This window comes from Geotrypetes seraphini, chromosome 3 (genome assembly GCF_902459505.1).
Source record: "Geotrypetes seraphini chromosome 3, aGeoSer1.1, whole genome shotgun sequence".
In the NCBI taxonomy this organism is placed as follows: Eukaryota; Metazoa; Chordata; class Amphibia; order Gymnophiona; family Dermophiidae; genus Geotrypetes; species Geotrypetes seraphini.
The window spans coordinates 340,019,313-340,037,088 of NC_047086.1; the positions used below are offsets into that span (position 1 = coordinate 340,019,313).

The 17,776-nt window shown below is 41.8% G+C and overlaps 1 protein-coding gene across 5 annotated transcripts in view; it reads right to left on the minus strand.

Moving 5' to 3' along the window:
- The window catches only part of VPS54 (VPS54 subunit of GARP complex), a 285,872-nt gene extending 270,994 nt beyond the window's left edge, over positions 1 to 14,878 (minus strand). For 4 of the 5 annotated variants that reach the window (XM_033938671.1, XM_033938667.1, XM_033938669.1 and 1 more), the window contains exons 1-2: positions 14,480 to 14,573; positions 12,097 to 12,192 (exon numbers count right to left, since the gene is read on the minus strand). The gene's annotated coding sequence lies outside the window, so the exon portion shown is untranslated. Of the gene's footprint in view, positions 1 to 12,096; positions 12,193 to 14,479; positions 14,574 to 14,761 lie in introns of those variants that run through there. The other variant, XM_033938668.1, reaches the window with a different exon arrangement.
- Between the last annotated feature and the right edge of the window lie 2,898 nt (positions 14,879 to 17,776).

Here is a 17,776-nt window from a genome sequence, read left to right on the forward strand (position 1 = left end):
AAATACTGAAAGGAATCGACAAAATAGAGCAGAGAAGATTATTTACATTGTCCAATTTGACACGGACTAGAGGACATGTAATGAAGCTGAGGGGGGACAGGTTCAGGACTAATGTCAGGAAGTTCTGCTTTACTCAGAGAGTGGTTGACACCTGGAATGCCCTCCCAGAGGAGATTATGACAGAATCGACCATCCTAGGCTTCAAGAGCAAACTAGATGCATATCTCCTTAAGAGAGGCATATAAGGATTTGATGGACTATAAATTACGCCAGGTGTACACCTGGCAGGGCCTCCGCGTGTGCGGATCGCCGGACTTGATGGACCGAAGGTCTGATCCGGAGAAGGCAGTTCTTATGTAAGAGTGCTATGGCCTAATTGCTTATTATTTAATTGTTTCTTTAATTTTTCTTTTTAATTTCCTGCCTTTCTCCCTTTGCTGTATTAGTGGTTTAAGGAAGAATATACATTTTCTTATAGATTAAAGCTTATTTCTTTTTTTTTATATACCTACTGAGTTGTTGTAACAAGAGCCGATCTTGTAAATTTATGTAAAATTGATAAATACAGAAAGAAAAAAAATGAAATATTTTCTCCAGTTTGTTTAAATCTATTACTAAGGGCTCCTTTTACGAAGGTGCGCTAAGCGTTTTAGTGCCCACACCGGATTAACGCACGCTAGCCGAAAATCTACACTATTCCGCGCGCACTATTCTGCACGCGCCTTCGTAAAAGGAGCCCTTAGTAGTTTCATTGCATGTCCCCTAGTCCTAGTATTTTTGAAAACAGTAAACAAGCGATTCACATCTACTCTTTCAACTCCACTCAGTATTTCAGACTTCTATCATATCACCTCTGAGCCATCTCTTTTCCAAGCTGAAGAGCCCTAGCCACTTTAGCCTTTCCTACTAGGGAAGTCGTCCCATCCCTTTTATCATTCGCTGCCCTTCTCTGTACCTTTTCTAATTCCACTATATCTCTTTTTTGGAAACAGCAACCAGAATTGCACATGGTATTCAAGGTGCAGCCGTTACATAGAGTGATACAAGGGCATTACTGTATAACATTTTCATCTTTATTTTCCATTCCTTTCCTGATAATTCCTAATATTCTATTTGCTTTCTTATTTATTCATTCAATTTTCTATACTGTTCTCCCAGAGCAGCTCAGAATGGTTTACACAAATTTATTCAGGTACTCAAGCATTTTTCCCTGTCTGTCCTGGCAGGCTCACAATCTATCTATCTATCCAATGTACCTGGGCAATGGGGGGATTAACCCCCCTTTGACAAAACCACACAAGAGGATTTTAGTGCTAGCAAGCGTGCTGCTCTGAGAGTCATAGAATTCCTATGAGCGTCAGAGCAGCACAGAGCATTCAGCGCAGTTTTGTAAAGGGGGGGAGAGTAAGTGACTTGCCAGAGTCACAAAGAGCAGAATGGGTTTGAATCCTCAACCTGAGTATCCCGTTTCCACAATGGCCAATCCAAATTACAAATACCTGACAGAAACCCAAATCGTAGCAACATTCCATGCTACTGATCCCAGGGCAAGCAGTGGCTTCCCCCATGTCTGTCTCAATAGCAGACTATAGATTTCCCCTCCAGGATCTTGTCCAAACCTTTTTTTTAAAACCAGCTATGCTAACCACTGTTACCACATCCTCTAGCAATGAATTTTAAGGCTTAATTATTCATCGAGTAAAAACATATTTGTTTTAATTAATTCTTAATGAGAAAATTCATAAATTTTGTACACTTTCTGCAACTGAAGGGTGAACTTTGCAATTTTCCATCAAATCGAATAGCAGGAATCCCCAATGCACCACTAGTAGATGAAAGGCTGACTGGCTCTAAAGACTTTCCTGCTGAGACAGTCTGCCAGCATATTCCTCACTTCAGCAATAAACACCATCAACATTGCAGCTATATGGAGCTCAGTCTCATAGCAACGTCAGATGATCTCTTGTGCCATTTCTATTTTCTCTGGCAAAACGTTTTGCCCTGCATCAGCAAGAGAAACTGTTGTAACATCATACAGATGGCTCTCATTTCCAAGCAATTTCTAGCCCACAGAACCTCTAGATCTGACCATCTCCCTGAACAATCTCTTCCAAATAATGGACATTCCAGACCCTCATGTTCTTATTTGTGATCACTTCTACCCAGTCCAGAGGATTTCCTTTCAGTAGGTGAGACAAGAGGTCCCACCAAGCCAACTGCTCTTTGAGAGACATCAAGAAAGTAAGCTGAGCCGCAAACATATGGGACCTGGAAGATCAATGTGATAACAAAGCTGAATCACTCTGCCTGTTGCTACCCACAGACCACTTCTGAATTGGTATGAAGTCTGGGTGCACTAAACCTTCTTTGCAGGGATGCACAGCCACCACCACCATGAGCTTGAAGAAGGTTCCGAGAGCCATTGCTAGACCTTAAAAGTTTGCAAAGTCCACACAAACAGAGGAAGCAAAAGCCATGATTCTGTCAAGTAACAACACATGATGACAGAGCTCCTCATATCTTCATTCTGACTAGAGGTCCTAGCCAAAGAAAAAAGCAGGACTTTTTGCCCAAGGAGGTGCTGTTGCTGTTTCAGTGCAGACTGGGTTTTGCTTAGTCCTGAGATTAGGGTAGTGCCCCAGAGACCCAGAAGCAGTGTAATGGCTGAGTGGCATCCAGAGCAGTTGCAGAGACAGTACAGAGTTACTGTCCAGATAAGGAGGGTCATTGGTATCTCACCAAGCTTTGGACTGGTGTGGAATTATAACAGGGTTAGTATTGCTTATATTTTAATTTTCTTTTTTCACATGTAATTTGTTTCATTATTATGTAAATGATATTACAAATTAAAAAAAGTTTAAATAAATTAAAAAGTGCTTGTGGCCATCCCTGATTGCAATGTGGAAGAAAGCTTCAGAGAAGTCAAATTAAGGTCAGAAACTCCTTGGCCTGACTAACAAAATCATAGACTTCAATATCTCCATGTAAAAATGTGGAACCTGAAAGGAGGTATCAACTCCCTATAAATCCAGAATGGGATAGAACGTTCTTCCTTTCTTCAGAATCATAGAGTAGATGGGAGTAGCATCCCCAAACCTGCTCCTGTACTGGCACAAGTTCTACTGCTCCCAGTCAAATTAACCACTGCAATGTGCTCTCTGTAGCCTCTCTTTTGAAAAAGGACCTGCAACAAAATACCATAAAGAAGTTTAAAACAGGTTCTGTGAGCTCCAGGACACAAACCTCTTGAATAATATCTAAAACCAACTGGTTGGAGGTAATGAGGACAGAGCTTGCCTCTTAACTGCACCTCCACAGAGAGGGCCCTCTGACCTTCACTGAAGTTTCTTAGGGGTAGAGAAGGAGATGGTGCCATCAGCTCTCTAACCTCCTTACTTCATGAAAGGGCTATCTATTTTGCCCCTTTGATGAGGAGGCAGCAGCCAAACTTCACCTACTCAGATGGTACCAGTCCTGGTTCTTGGCCTGGGGCCTGCTCCCAGAGCCCTTCAACTAGATTTCACTTGGTTCTTGGGAAGCCTCTGAAGCATGGCATCACCCAGGTCTTTGATTAGCTTCTCCAGATCCTCACTGAAAAACTAAAGGTAAGCTTTCTCAAATAAGTCTTGGAAATAGAAACTGCTAACCAATGTTAAGCTAGGGCCTCTTGCAGCTGACTGCAACTAAGAACATAATAGCCTTACTGGGTCAGATCAAAGAATGGTCCATCTAGCCCAGTATCCAGTCTTCGAGGAGGCTAATCCAAGTCACAAGTACCTGGCAAAAACCCAAATAGTAGCAGCATTCCATGCTACCATCCCATGCCTGTCTCAACAGCAGACTATGGACTTTTCCTCAAGGAACTTGCCCAAATCGTTTTTAAAACCAGCTACATTAACTATTCTTCCCACATTCTCTGGCCATTCCAGAGTTTAACTATTCTTTTGAGTGAAAAAATATTTCCTCCTATTGGTTTTAAAAGTATTACTCTGTAACTTCACGGCTGGATAAGTTGCAGCTGTACTCACTCGAGGAACGCAGAGAGAGGGGTGACATGATCGAGACATTCAAGTATCTCACGGGCCGTATCGAGGTGGAAGAAGATATCTTCTTTTTCAAGGGTCCCGCGGCAACAAGGGGGCATCCGTGGAAAATCAGGGGCAGGAAAATGCATGGGGACACTAGGAAATTCTTTTTCACTGAAAGGGTGGTTGATCGCTGGAATAGTCTTCCACTTCAGGTTATTGAGGCCAGCAGCGTGCCTGATTTTAAGGCCAAATGGGATAGACACATGGGATCTATTCACAGAGAAAGGTAGGGGAGGGTCATTGGGATGGGCAGACTAGATGAGCTGTGGCCCTTATCTGCCATCTATTTCTATGTTTCTATGTCCCCTAATCTTTGTAAGTCTTATGCAGTAAAAAATAAAAAAATAAAAAAATCATTCCACTTGTACCCGTTCTACACCACTCAGGATTTTGTAGACTTCAATCATATCTCCCCTTAGCAGTCTCTTTTCCAAGCTGAAGAACCCTAATCTCTTTAGTCTTTCCTCATAAGAGAGGAGTTCCATCCCCTTTATCATCTTGGTAGCTCTTCTTTGAACTTTTTCTAGTGCCACTATATCTTTAAGATAAGAGGCCAGAACTGAATGTAATACTCGAGGTGAAGTCACACCATTGAGCGATATGCCATCATATTTCAATGTGGGATCTATGTGGGATCTCTCGGAGGGATAAAGAGATAATGGTTACTGCGGATGGGCAGACTAGATAGGTCATTTGGCCTTTATCTGCCATCATGTTTCTATGTTATAACATTCTTAGCCTTGTTAACCATCCCTTTTCTAATAATTCCTAGCATCCTGTTTGCCTTCTTGGCCGCCGCCACACATTGGGCACCTTCAGCGTACTGTCTATGATGACACTCAGATCCTTTTCTTGAGCGCTGACTCCCAAGGAGGTCCCTTGAATCCGATAACTATAATTTGGATTATTCTTCCCAATGTGTCCACGTTAAATTTCATCTGCCATTTGGACGTCCAGTCTTCGAATTTCCTAGGGTCTTCCTGAAGTTTTTCACAGTCCGCATGCATTTTAACAACTTTGAACAGTTTAGTGTCATCTGCAAATTTAATCACCGGTCCCAGCACAGATCACTGCAGCACACCACTATTTACTCTCCTCCACTAAGAAAAATGGCCATTCAACCCCACCCTCTATTTTCTGTCCAATAACCAGTTCTTAATCTACAATTGAACATTGCCTCCTATTCCATGACTCTTCAATTTTCTTAGGAGCCTCTCAAGAGGAACTTTACCAAAAACCTTAATGAGATCTAGATACACTATATCAGTGATCCCAAACTCAAACCCTTTGCAGGGCCACATTTTGGATTTGTAGGTACTTGGAGGGCCTCAGAAAAAATAGTTAATGTCTTTCTTTTTGGCTAAGTCTTAATAATAATATTGTCATTTATAGCTAAAGAGACATATGATCAAGAAACTGTTTTATTTTACTTTTGTGATTATGATAAACGTATCGTGGGCCTCAAAATAGTACCTGACAGGCCGCATGTGGCAGAGACCACTGCACTACATCAATCGGCTCGCCTTTATCCACATGTTTATTCACACCTTCAGAAGTCACCGACTGAGATCAAATGAGGATGAGATCAAAAGAGGATCAAATCATAAAGGACATCAGCCACAAAGTTTGTCCATGACTCCAACCAAGCCACTTCCAGGGAAACTGGCAGTTGCCGAGTCCAACACAGCATGGCCTTTGCTGTATCCCCCTCAAGAAACTGCCACTTGCAACCCAAGTGCTCCATATCATGAATGGCCTTCAGAGCTAAGCCTCATTCCTTTGGAATAGTGGTCTTTGTCATCACAATCAAAGTATTCACTTTAGGGAGATAAAGAAGTCTGTTTAGAGAAAGGACAGAGCCTTCCCATCCAACTTGTACCTTCCAGGACCATTTGTGAAAGGCATTAGAAGGCTTCTGTAGACCCTCTAAGAAGGTATTAGCACTCAAGTCTTATTCCTATGCTGCAGCCAAAAGCAAACAGCCAAGACCAGCTGGTCCATAAGGGAGGCTAGTCTCTTCATAGTGGAAAAACCTCTTCCAGAGTAGAAGCAGGAAGGATTAGGACTCTCCCACTGTCTTGAGTTCTCACTTAGGAAAACCTGTTTCCAGCCCAAACCCACTGAAATTCTTAGGGCCTCAAATGCAGACTGCAGCTCAAAAACTGGTATAGGGCTCTCAGGGGGGAAAAAAAAAAAGCTTACTAGAGAAAAAGTTTAAAAAATCATCGAGGCAGCAGAGAAAAAAAACATAAAAATAGCAGAATGTCTAACATGATAGCAGCAACAATCCAGTAGGGTGCCTACCTCTTCTGACGAATGGGAATGGAAATAAATCTGAAGAGCTGCAAATCCAGGGGAAACCTTCACAGATGCTCAAAATCTTTTCTGCAAAGCTCTGGGAAAGGCCTCCAGCACAGAACACATGGCCCATCAGTGTTGTTTATGGTACATGTTATAAGAGAAACATTTACATGTCTCCCTACTTTGATCTTAACAAAATCTTCCAACAGTTTTATATAGTAATAGTAAATCAAATACATAACAAAAGATATTGACCACACAACTTTAAGATCAACATGCATGCAGATTACTGAAAGAAGCTTCTTAAGCAACTTGTAATGTGACACAGTCCAATAAATTATTCAGAGTTGAATACCAGCCTAATGATGTTATTTTGAGAACCTGTAACATCAGGGAATGTTAGGGAAGTAAAATTCCTTGATGAAATCAAGAAAAGCTTTACGGAGCAACTGTTCAGGAACCGCCAAGAGGTGAAGCAATTCTAAACATAGTTCTCTTCCCTAAATAGATGCAGGTGGTGATAGTGCCGGGGCCACTTGATTATAGTGATCACAACATAATCAGATTTGATATAATTTCTGGAGTAATTACACCCACCCAAGAAATCCAATATAATGGCATTTAACTTAAAAAAAGGAGGTAATGATAACACGAGGAGAATGGTAAAAAAAAAAAACCAAACAAAAAGGAGCAGCTGCAAAGGTCAAAAATTTAAATCAGGTGTAGACATTATTCAAAAAGACAATTCTGGAAGTCCAGACCACATATATTCCATGTAATAAAAAAGGAGGAAGAAATATCAAATGGTAGCCAACAAACAGCATAAGTTATGGCAAATAAAATGCAAGGCGCTGATATGGAAGGCAAAGTGAGACCTTGAAAAGAACATTGTGTTGCAGGCAAACACACATACTGTGTTTCCCCGAAAATAAGTCCTAGCATGATTTTTAAAGATGTTCCTTATACAAGCCTTACCCCAAAAATAAGCCCTAGTTAAGATCGACTCCATCCCTGACACTAGTGCTGCCCGATTTGCCAATCATCTCTCCCTTCCTCTCTTCCACCCCAATTCTTCCTCTTTCTTTCTCCCCCACAACATCTTTCTTTGCCTCTCACCCATCCCCTTGCGCAGCAGCAGCGCTCTGAACGGGCTGCTTCACAGCCTTCACCGCTGGGGCAGGGCCTTCCCTCTGCAGCGTCTTTCTATCCCGCCTTCCTATCCCTCTGTGCAGCGGAACCCCACCGACCCTCCCACGTGAGCCTGACATACCATTCCGAAGCCTCCAAAACAAAAGCAGTAGCAGAGCTCTGAATGGGCTGCTTCACGGCCTTCCCACTGCCACATCATTGATGCATAGTAAGTCTTGCATCCAACAAGCTGACGTTGGAGGAAAGGCTTGTGGGTCAGCCACGTGCAATGTGTGAACCGCTGCTGGCTGAATGTCCCTCCAACAAACAGCTGAAGGCAGATGGAGCGAGGGCAGCTCTAAGAAGTAAGGGGACACGATCTTTCTGGGACAAAGGGAGAGAGGAGGGGGGAAGGAGCGCGTTGGTAGGGTACACTTGATTCAGAAGGAAAGGAGGTGGCATGAACAGAAGGGAGGGAGCACAAACTTGGGACATAGGATGGAGGGAATAGAAAGAGAGAATTGTTGGGCATGTGCAAGAGTGAGAGGGAAATAGATGGTGGCACATGGGGAAAGGAAGAAAGAGGAAAATTGGGTAGAGAGAGAGGAGATGCATGGGGAAGAGAAGAATGAGAGGGAGAAATGCTGGATATGGTGGTGGAGAGGGGATGCAAGGGGGAGGAATATTGGACATAATGATGGAGGGAGAGATGTGGTATGGTGACGGAAGGAGAAATGGGCATGGGGCTGGTGGGCAGTGATAAAATGAGGGGATGAGAGAGGGAGAAATGTTGGACTCATGGAAGGACATAGAGAGAGATGTTGGTTGCGGAAAAGAGATCCGGAGGAGAGGAAGCGTACAGGAGGCAGAAAGAAAAATATTGGATGCAATCAGAAGGAAGTGCAACCAGAGACTCAAGAAATTACCAGCCAACAAAGGTAGGAGAAATGATTTTATTTTCAAATTTAGTGATCGAAATGTATCCGTTTTGAGAATTTATATCTGCTGTCTATATTTTGCACTATATTTTTATGTTTTTCTATAGTTGTCACTGAGATGACAATGCATATTTTAAAGTCATCTGCCTTGACTTTTTTGAAAAAAAAAACAAAACTCAAATATAAATAATTAACGTTTTCTCTGCATACAGTGTACTTTTTTTTTAATACATAATGGTAACCATAAAATTTAATAAGATTATATTGTGTGCATATGAAAAATGGATGGAAGAAATTGCATTACAATTAGTACTATTATTATGGGGGTGGAGTCAGGGGCGGAGCTTAGGCGGGGTACTCGGTTCATATTTGTTAGACTTAGCGGGTACTTGGCTTGAAGAAGTTGAGAAATACTGTTCTACACAACACATCCAAGGTAGACACCATCAGTGTCAACAACATGACCTCTCCTAAATCCATATTGATGGATATCTAACCAGTCTATTTCTTTTGCAACAACAGGAAGTACAGAAATTGGTCTATAATTATTTTAATTCTTCTTGTCCAATTATTGTCATGATTTTAAAACTCTACGGAACTACCTCTGACCGAAGTGATGCATTCAAAATTTTAGTTAGTACATCACTCCCCTTATCTGAAAACAACTTCACAATTACTGATGAGTATGGATCAAATACCAATCTTCTTCCTGTTAGTCCCTTTAGGATTCCATACTCTAGGGTATTCAATCTAGAGAGTTGTGCTGGGACAGAAATCCCACCCATCTCCGCCAGAATCCTCTCCATCCCTACCCGGCCCCCCATAATCGAAAGAGAAAAACATCCAAAAACCGATCTAAGTCGGCACTTGGACGAACATTTCCCAAATACATTCAAGTGCCGATAATAAAAACGGGTTTTGGACGTATTTCTAAACGACCTAGGCCTTCATAGTGCCACTGAACGACCAAAACTAAACGGGGCGTTTCGGGAGGCGTGACGAGGGCGGGAGTTGGGCGGGACATGGACCGGCTTAGACTTAGTCGTACAGCATGTATAACCAAAAGTTTTACAACAGAGCCTAGAAGGAACTTGGATGTTGTGACTTAGACCATGTAAAACATGGTCTAAGTCACAAAAACCCACCTAAAGTCACCAGATAAGCACTGCAAACACATAAAACAGACCCCCCCCACACACTACCCCAGTGATCACCAACCCCCCACCCCCATAAAAATTTTAATCATAACTTTAAAATTCTGCCTCCAGACCATCATCACCTGGCCGCCTAGCATAGGAAAGGCTAGTCGTCCAGCACAGAGGCAGCTTAAGTGATCTTGGGGTGGGTTAGGGACCCATGGAGAGGAGGACCCATGTCCATAAGCCCCTGGAATCACTGCATTGATACTTAAACATGTGCATTGCCCTATATACCCCCAAAACCCTTTTTTACTGGCATATAAGTGGCTCCTGCAGCCATAAGGGCTATTGGGGTAGTAGATAAGTGGGTCTAGGAGATTCCGGAGGTGGTTTGGAGGTGGCCCACCGTAATCTATAAGGGAGTGTAGTGAGGAGAAGACATGGCATCCTTTTTGTGAAGTTCACAGCAGTGCCCCGTAAGGTACCCCACTATTTAGGTGGCATGTCTGGGTGTGCAGTCCATCACTTTGCAGACCCCTCCCATGTCCAACAGGGCTTGTTCTAGGTATTTTGGACTTGGACGGAAAGTTGGACAAAAATGTGGTATAATGATAGACGATTTAGTGGCTTGGACGATCAGATCAGCAGGACGTATAATTAGATAATTTTCGAAACAGAAAAAAAGTTGGACGTATCTTTCAAAAATGTGTCTTAAGCTGTTTTTTGTACTTTGGACGACTTGCAAGATGGACGTAAACGAACTTAGAAGTCCCTTTCGAATATGCCCCTCCATGGTATTAGTTTGTAGATATGATTCCTGATGATTGTTTGTATGTCTGTTTTATCGTATTTTTATAAAATTATGTTTTATCGTATTTTTATAAAATTATGTATGTAAATTATGTAAACCGTTTAGTTTTAAACGGTATAGAAATTTTTAAAATAAATAAATAAATTGCTTGCAGAAACTGAAAATGAAGGGGGCTCTAACTCATTCTCTAAGGTAGGAGTAGCACATGCTCAGAAAAGTGTTTGGATTTATGCAACTCCCGGATTGCAGGAAGGGATTAAACACCTAGGGCCTGTTTTACAAAGCCGTGCTAGAAGCTGCCGAGCAGCAACTGCCCCGAAGCTCTTTAAATCTCTATGGGCTTCGGGGCCATTACGGCGCTGCAGCCTCTAGTGCAGCTTTGTAAAACAGGTCCTAGAGTATGGAATCCGGAAGGGAAGTAACAGAATGGTTGCCACACCTGAAATAAAAGATATGGTGACATTAGAAAAGGTACAGAGAAGGGTGAAGAAAATGATAAAATGGATAGGGTGACTTCCTTATGAGGAAAGACTAAAGTGTCTAGGGCTATTTAGCCTGGAGAAGAGACAGCTCAGGGGAGATAAGATAGATATCTATAAAATACTGAGTGGAGTGAAACAGGTAGATGTGAAGCACTTGTTTACTCTTTCCAAAAATACTAGGACTAGAGGGCTACTAGGTAGTAGGTTTAAAACAAACTCTAAAATTTGTTGCCAGAGAATGTGGTGAAAGCAGTTTGCTTAGCAGAGTTTTAAAAAGGTTTGGATAATTTCCTAAAAGTCCATAAGCCATTATTAAGATGGACTTGGGGAAATCCACTGCTTATTCCTAGGATAACTAAACAAATATGAGCAGTAACACTGCAATTACTTGTGTTAAAATGCGCAATTCCAAAAAATCTCTTCACAAGTGTAATTCTTCATATGTATATCAAAAAAAGTCTAAAACATCAAAGGACTAAAGAAAACATTCAATACGAATGTCACTACTGAAATGTGCTGAAAAAGTGCTGAATCATATTTAGTGCTCAGTCACCAACCAAATAGTGTCATAAAAATGCCAGCAATGATTGTAACGAGGGACCATCATAGCACGTAAAAAGTCCCTCTTTCTGCCCTCCAAATAACATAGAATTCAATTCTTAGATGTTTCCTAGAATAAATGTAATTATATTGTGTAAAATTGTTACTTATCTGAATCGGACAACCAGATAATGGAGGCAGAAGTTAAACGATTGCACTGGACATATTGCTGTTGAAGTTTCAATCAAGTGTTATAGACCATTTACAACCCCTTGTTCATTAGACTACTGGCCTCCCTTCGACTCGAGTTTCGCTAGGCGTCATCAGGAAGGGGGCACTAAATCAAAAGGCCAGCAGGATCACTGCGATTCAATGGGGGGAAGCAGGAACCCCATTGAATCGCAGCGATCCTGCTGGCCTTTTTTTTGTTATAAAAATTTAATGAAATGTTTGAAATGAAGAAAAAAAAGGTCTGAATAAATTCCTGGAGGTAAAGTCCATAATCCATTATTTAAGGTAGACCTGAGGAAAACCACTGACTATACTCGGGGTGGGGGCATTAAGTAACATTGAATCATATGTGTAACCTGGCTTGACCGCATTTTGGGAAAAGGATACTGGGTTATGTTCTTAGCTAGTAGGTGTGAGGGTATAAGTGCTATGTCATACCTGTGATTTTCAGATGTGAACAGTGTATCGTCAACCTGCTCTGACAAGTGCTTCGTTGCTCTGTTTTTCTGGCACTTTTTGGTGTAAGATGCTCCTCTGTAAGGGAAAACAAGGGTAGATTAACAGTGATCCAACTTCTGATGCTGCTTTATCCTGACTTAAGTTTACCCGAGACGTAAGGTTATTTCATTATGGAATGGAAACTGTGCATGAAAATAGATCTCATGCAAATTTATTGAGGAAATCCTGAAAACCCAACTGGATTGTAGTCCTTGAGGACTGACATTTAATAACCCTGCTCTACTAGCTTGTAGCCAAGATGATGCTTCAATGACATAGCTGTAGAGATAGAAACATGATGGCAGATAAAGGCCAAATGGCCCATCCAGTCTGCCCATCCACAGTAACCATTATCTCTTCCTCTCTCTAAGAGATTCCAAGTGACTATCCCAGGCTTTCTTGAAATCAGACATAGTCTGTCTCCATCACCTCTACTGGGAGACTGTTTCACACATGAAGGTTACAGTACTCATCCGAAATTCACGGGGGGTTCAAACTGCGGCAGGAGAGGGTAGCTGGGGCGCCGATGGGTGCAGAAAATCACTCACAGTATTCTCCGACCACCTCTTCTTGTTAGTAAAGTCAGGCCACACCAATCAGGAGCTGCTGTGACACGCCAGATAGCAAGTCAAAGCAGTTCCTGATTAGTGTAACCATTACTTTAGTACAAGGAAGTGGCAGTTGGAAAATACCATGAATTACTGAGTCCACAAGTCACGAATTTGTAGGGGTCTACTGTATATGTTTGAATATAAAGACTGATGCATACAATGTTTTGTATCTTTCAAAGCCAATGACAGGAATACTTGTGCAGTAACACGTCTGTTTTCATGTGTGTATAACAGTTTGGGTTTTCATCCACTGTTTTGTCACATCAATTTTTATGAAGCCAATTTACATTTCACACTACAATAATAAAGTAATGTGAAAACTGAAGTATGCCCAGGCATTTTTGGCTTCTTATACCTTTAGCATTAACCAATATCATAGCCCGAGCATGTTTGGTGTGGTTTCCATGCTTTACTCTATAAAGGATCATAACCACCCAAGCAACTTTGCTGTTCAGAAAAGGAATGAGGGTAATGTATAATGTAATATAGATGGTAATGGGTCAATATTCAAAGCAGAAGAACTGACTGTGTAAAAGACATATTTTTCTGATCCTTCTACATAAAAAAGTTATGCTAAGCTGGAGGAGAGGAGCTTGAAGTATGATGAGGCCGGAACCAAAGTTACATACAGAGTAGCAAAATTTAGACACTCTGCAAGTAACGCAAAATTACACACACAAGTTAAGCTGTAGAACTATCAGAGCTGGATTCTGCGACTCTTCCTCATTGGAAGCCAGCTGTTTCAATAATGTCAAAAGCAAGGACAAGCAGGAAAAGGAAAACGGGACTGAAAAACTGAAGGATCACAGGAATTCAAAACAGTTAGCTGTTAGGATGAGCCTATCGAGGTTGTGGACAATAGCATAACTGTGGACTAAATGAGTTGCTGAAAACCAGTATACGGTAATAACAAGGAAATGATATATACACCAGAATTATTCATCAGGTATATATAATTTATACATATGAATCACTCTGGAATGCATATATATGTATATTTATTTATTTTTAGTATTCATATACCACTTATAACCTAAGTGGTTTACATTCAAATATTCAAGCATTTTTCCCTATCTGTCCTGCTGGGCTCACATTGCCCCAGGTACATTGATAAAGTGTCTTGCACAGAGTCACAAGGAGCAGCATGGGATTTGAACCCACAACCTCAGGGTACTGTAGTTCTAACCGCTGCATCACTCCTAAAACTGTAGCCTTTAAAGCCAGGGTATTTTAGAGCTCTCTCCATTCTGGGTCCGAGGAGAAAACGTTTAGTACATCTAGTCAACATATTTTTCAGCTTGGTACTGGAACAAAAAATATTTACAATATTCAATGTCATTTGTATGAGTTAGGAAAGAGTGCGATCAGACATGGTGTGCTGTTCATCTCCAAATAAACCACTGGAGAATACAACTGCATTTTGTCCGAAATATACAAATGGTTTGTCTAGAAACTTAACTAATATTTTAGCAGATTTTAAATTCATATAGATGTATGACAGAAGGTTAAGGAACTAGACATTAACGGCAGGGAAAGAAAACAAACACTCAACAGAAACACAATAACTGAGAGATACCAAGTCACATATTCGGGGACCAGTCTTCTCTTTCTCTCTCCATCTGCCATCTCTCCCCGGTCCCATATGTATCTCCCTCCACTTCCCCATCCCCGGTTCGCCTCCCCCACCCCCAATCTTACTGTCAAAATCATACCTGAGGTCACCCACCAACAGTCCCACAACTTTCCTTCTCCAGTGCACTGTACCCTGTGATACAACGTCTCTCCCTCAGATACGTCCCGCCTTGCCGGAAATAGGAAGTTGCGTCAGATATTTGAAAGAGTTACGTCAAAGGAGGGCGGCACCCCGGAAAAGGAAAGCTGCGGGCCTGTCGCGAACAAGCTTAAAGACAAATTGGAAATACAGGAGCTGCACGGGAAGGGGGCTTGCAGGAATCCCGCGGGGATGGAAATAATTCCTGTGAGGGCGTACGAACCTCTCAGTAATCAACTACCTATCCAGGGTCCTCCATGACGTCTCCTCCTCCCCGCAATAGTTCAGCGCAGCCGCACTTGCTCTCTGCCTCAGCTGATGTAGCAAGGCTCACACTGACACATACACGAGCCAGCAGCATCAGAGGTCACCTGATCTCCAGGCGCACGTGCAGCCAGATCTTCCGCGCGCCGGCAGTGGATCGTGTGTGTGGTAGAGAGAGTCTGTCAGCATCTGCTCGGAAAGAGAGCAAATGCGAATGTGCTGAATTCGGAGGACTTCTATACAGTGCTAGTTAACCGTAGTTTGCCCTCAAAGCGGTGGGTATTGAATTGCACCGGGGTTACAAGGTGGATACTGATGCTGTTTCTATACCTTCTTTCTTAATTCGCGCAGGTTCTACAAATACTTTATGAATAAAATGCATGCATAAACTTAGAGGCGGAGTTAAGGGCAGACTGGGTCTCCCAGTATAGGTTATAGGTAGAGCATGAAATTAAACTGCTCTGTATATAATTCAGGTCAATTAAGGTATAAGCATGAGTGATGACAGATACTGCCTATATGGATTGTTAGTCCAGTTACACCATTTTGAGTGTGATTGTATAACTACAGACAATGGCATAGTGCAGGGGGGTGGGCTTCCTAAGGGCACAGCACTCCTCCTCTCTGTCACCCTCCACCCACCCTCCTCTCCTTGCCTTCCCCGTACCTTTTTTACTTCCCCGATGCAAGGTTGCTTCCTGTGTCAGCATCAGCACTCTCTTTGATGTCACTTCAGGAACCCAAACCTAGGAAGTGATGTCAAAAGGTGCGCAGACACCGACATAGCATGCTGCTCACACTGGAGAAGTTAAAAGGGGAAGGGGGCCACCGACCCTTACCATGCCACCGATTACAATAAAATTAGATCACCCCCCCTTTTTTTTTTTTTTTTTACAAACCTGCATTAGGTTTTTTTTTATTGCCGGCCATGGCGGTATTAGTTCTGATGCTCATAGAATTCGTGTGAGCGTTGGAGCCAATACCGCCGCAGCTGGCAATAAAAAAGTCTAACACTGCTCCATAAAAGGGGGGGGGGGTATTTTATGTTTGTTTTTATTTATTAACATTTTTACACTTTAAAATTTGTAGGCAATCACACCACTTTATCCATGAATGTAGCAATTTATCCCCCCCTTTTTTTTTTTTTTTACAAAATCGTAGCACACTTTATAGCACAAGCCATGGCAGTAACAGCTCCGACCTTCATAGGAATTCTGTTACCGCTGTGGCCAGCGCTAAAAACCGTGCTATGGTTTTGTATTGAAGGGGGGATTAAAACATAGAAAGATAACAGCAGAAAAGGGCTATAGCCCATCAAGTCTGCCCACTCTACTGTCCCACCCCATTAAGTCAGAGTGCTGCTCGACCCACGTAGAGATCCCACGTGGATGTCCCATTTATTCTTAAAGTCGAGCACGCTAGTGGCCTTGATCACCTGCACCGGTAGTTTGTTCCAGTGATCCACCACCCTTTCTGTAAAGAAATACTTCCTGGTGTCACCACCAAATCTCCCTCCTCTGAGATTGAGCGGGTGCCCCCTTGTGACTGAAGGTCCCTTAAGAAAGAATATGTCGTTTTCCACCTCGACACGACCTGTGACGTACTTAAATGTCTCAATTAATGACTGGAACCACTGAATATGAGCACAATCTATAAGCAGCAATATAAGGAAAGGTCAATAAAAGTATACAGGAAATATAATAGTAATAAAAGTTATGCGTACAATATTTAGAGGGCCAGTGCAACAACCTCCACCCCCCTTTTACAAAAGCATAGTGCGGTTTTTAGCGGAAGCTGTGGCAGTAACAGCTCCGACGCTTATAGAATTCCTATGAGCATAGGAGCTGTTACTGCTAAGGCTGGTATTAAAAACCACCCTATGTTTTTGTAAAAGGAGGGGGGAAGTGTATGCAAATCTTTTTATTACCAGTATTTTTTCCTGTATACTTTTATTGACATTTCCTTATACTGCTGCATTTTTGAGAGAATGTGGGACTCCTGATGCAGACAATACTCCCTGAAAGGCGGCTGTTATCAGTAACTTGACTTGATTTGATGATCCTTTGAAGACTTTAATAAATATCAACTTGGATTTAATATTTGGTCAGCTTAGTCATCTCTGCTTCTCTTTTTGTTGTCATTGTTATTTGTGGGGTCAGTCCTCTTTTTCTATGGCTTCTGTAAAATCCCTTCCTACATATATTAATTTGGCAACACTTGTTAGGCCAGTAAAGTTTTCTGAATCTGTAAAAGATATTCCTTTCTTCTTATTTACTTATTTATTTAAAAAATTATGGAATGCCCAAAACTAAGCGGTTTACAGAGGAACATACACAATAATAGAACAGACAGCATACAGATCAAGTTATCAATCAATCATACTTTCCTATCCTATTATTACATAACCATTTTAACTGTGTCAATAGAGCTATCCTCTTCTAATATATTACATGAAAACATCTACAAATAACTGAGTTTTCAACAATCTCTTAAAAATCATTCAATCTATACAAAGGCTCAAACTCCTAGGAAGTGTATTTCACAATTTCATAGCAGCTATTGAAAACATCAAAGCGTTTGTCCTTACATAGCGAACTTCAACTGTCCCTCAGATCTCAACCTTCTTCCTGGTTGATATATTTTCCAAAGATTTTGAAAGCACAATGGAGCTGACCAGTACAAAACTTGGTTCACTGTATACCTTATGTTATATCCTCTGCTGTAATGGAAGCCAATGTAACTGTTTTAAAACAAGCATAATATGGGCATCCTTAGTATACCAGCAGTTAACCTGGCTGCCAAATTCATCAATTGCTGCAACGCTTTACACTTTGGGGTCCTTTTATCAAAGCGCAGTAGGGATTAAACGTGCAGAATACCGCGCGTTAAACTGCCTGCTGCGCTTAGTCACTAACACTTCCATTGACCAGGTGTTAGTTTTCTTGCTTGCCGCAGGGATTAGTGCGTGATGAAA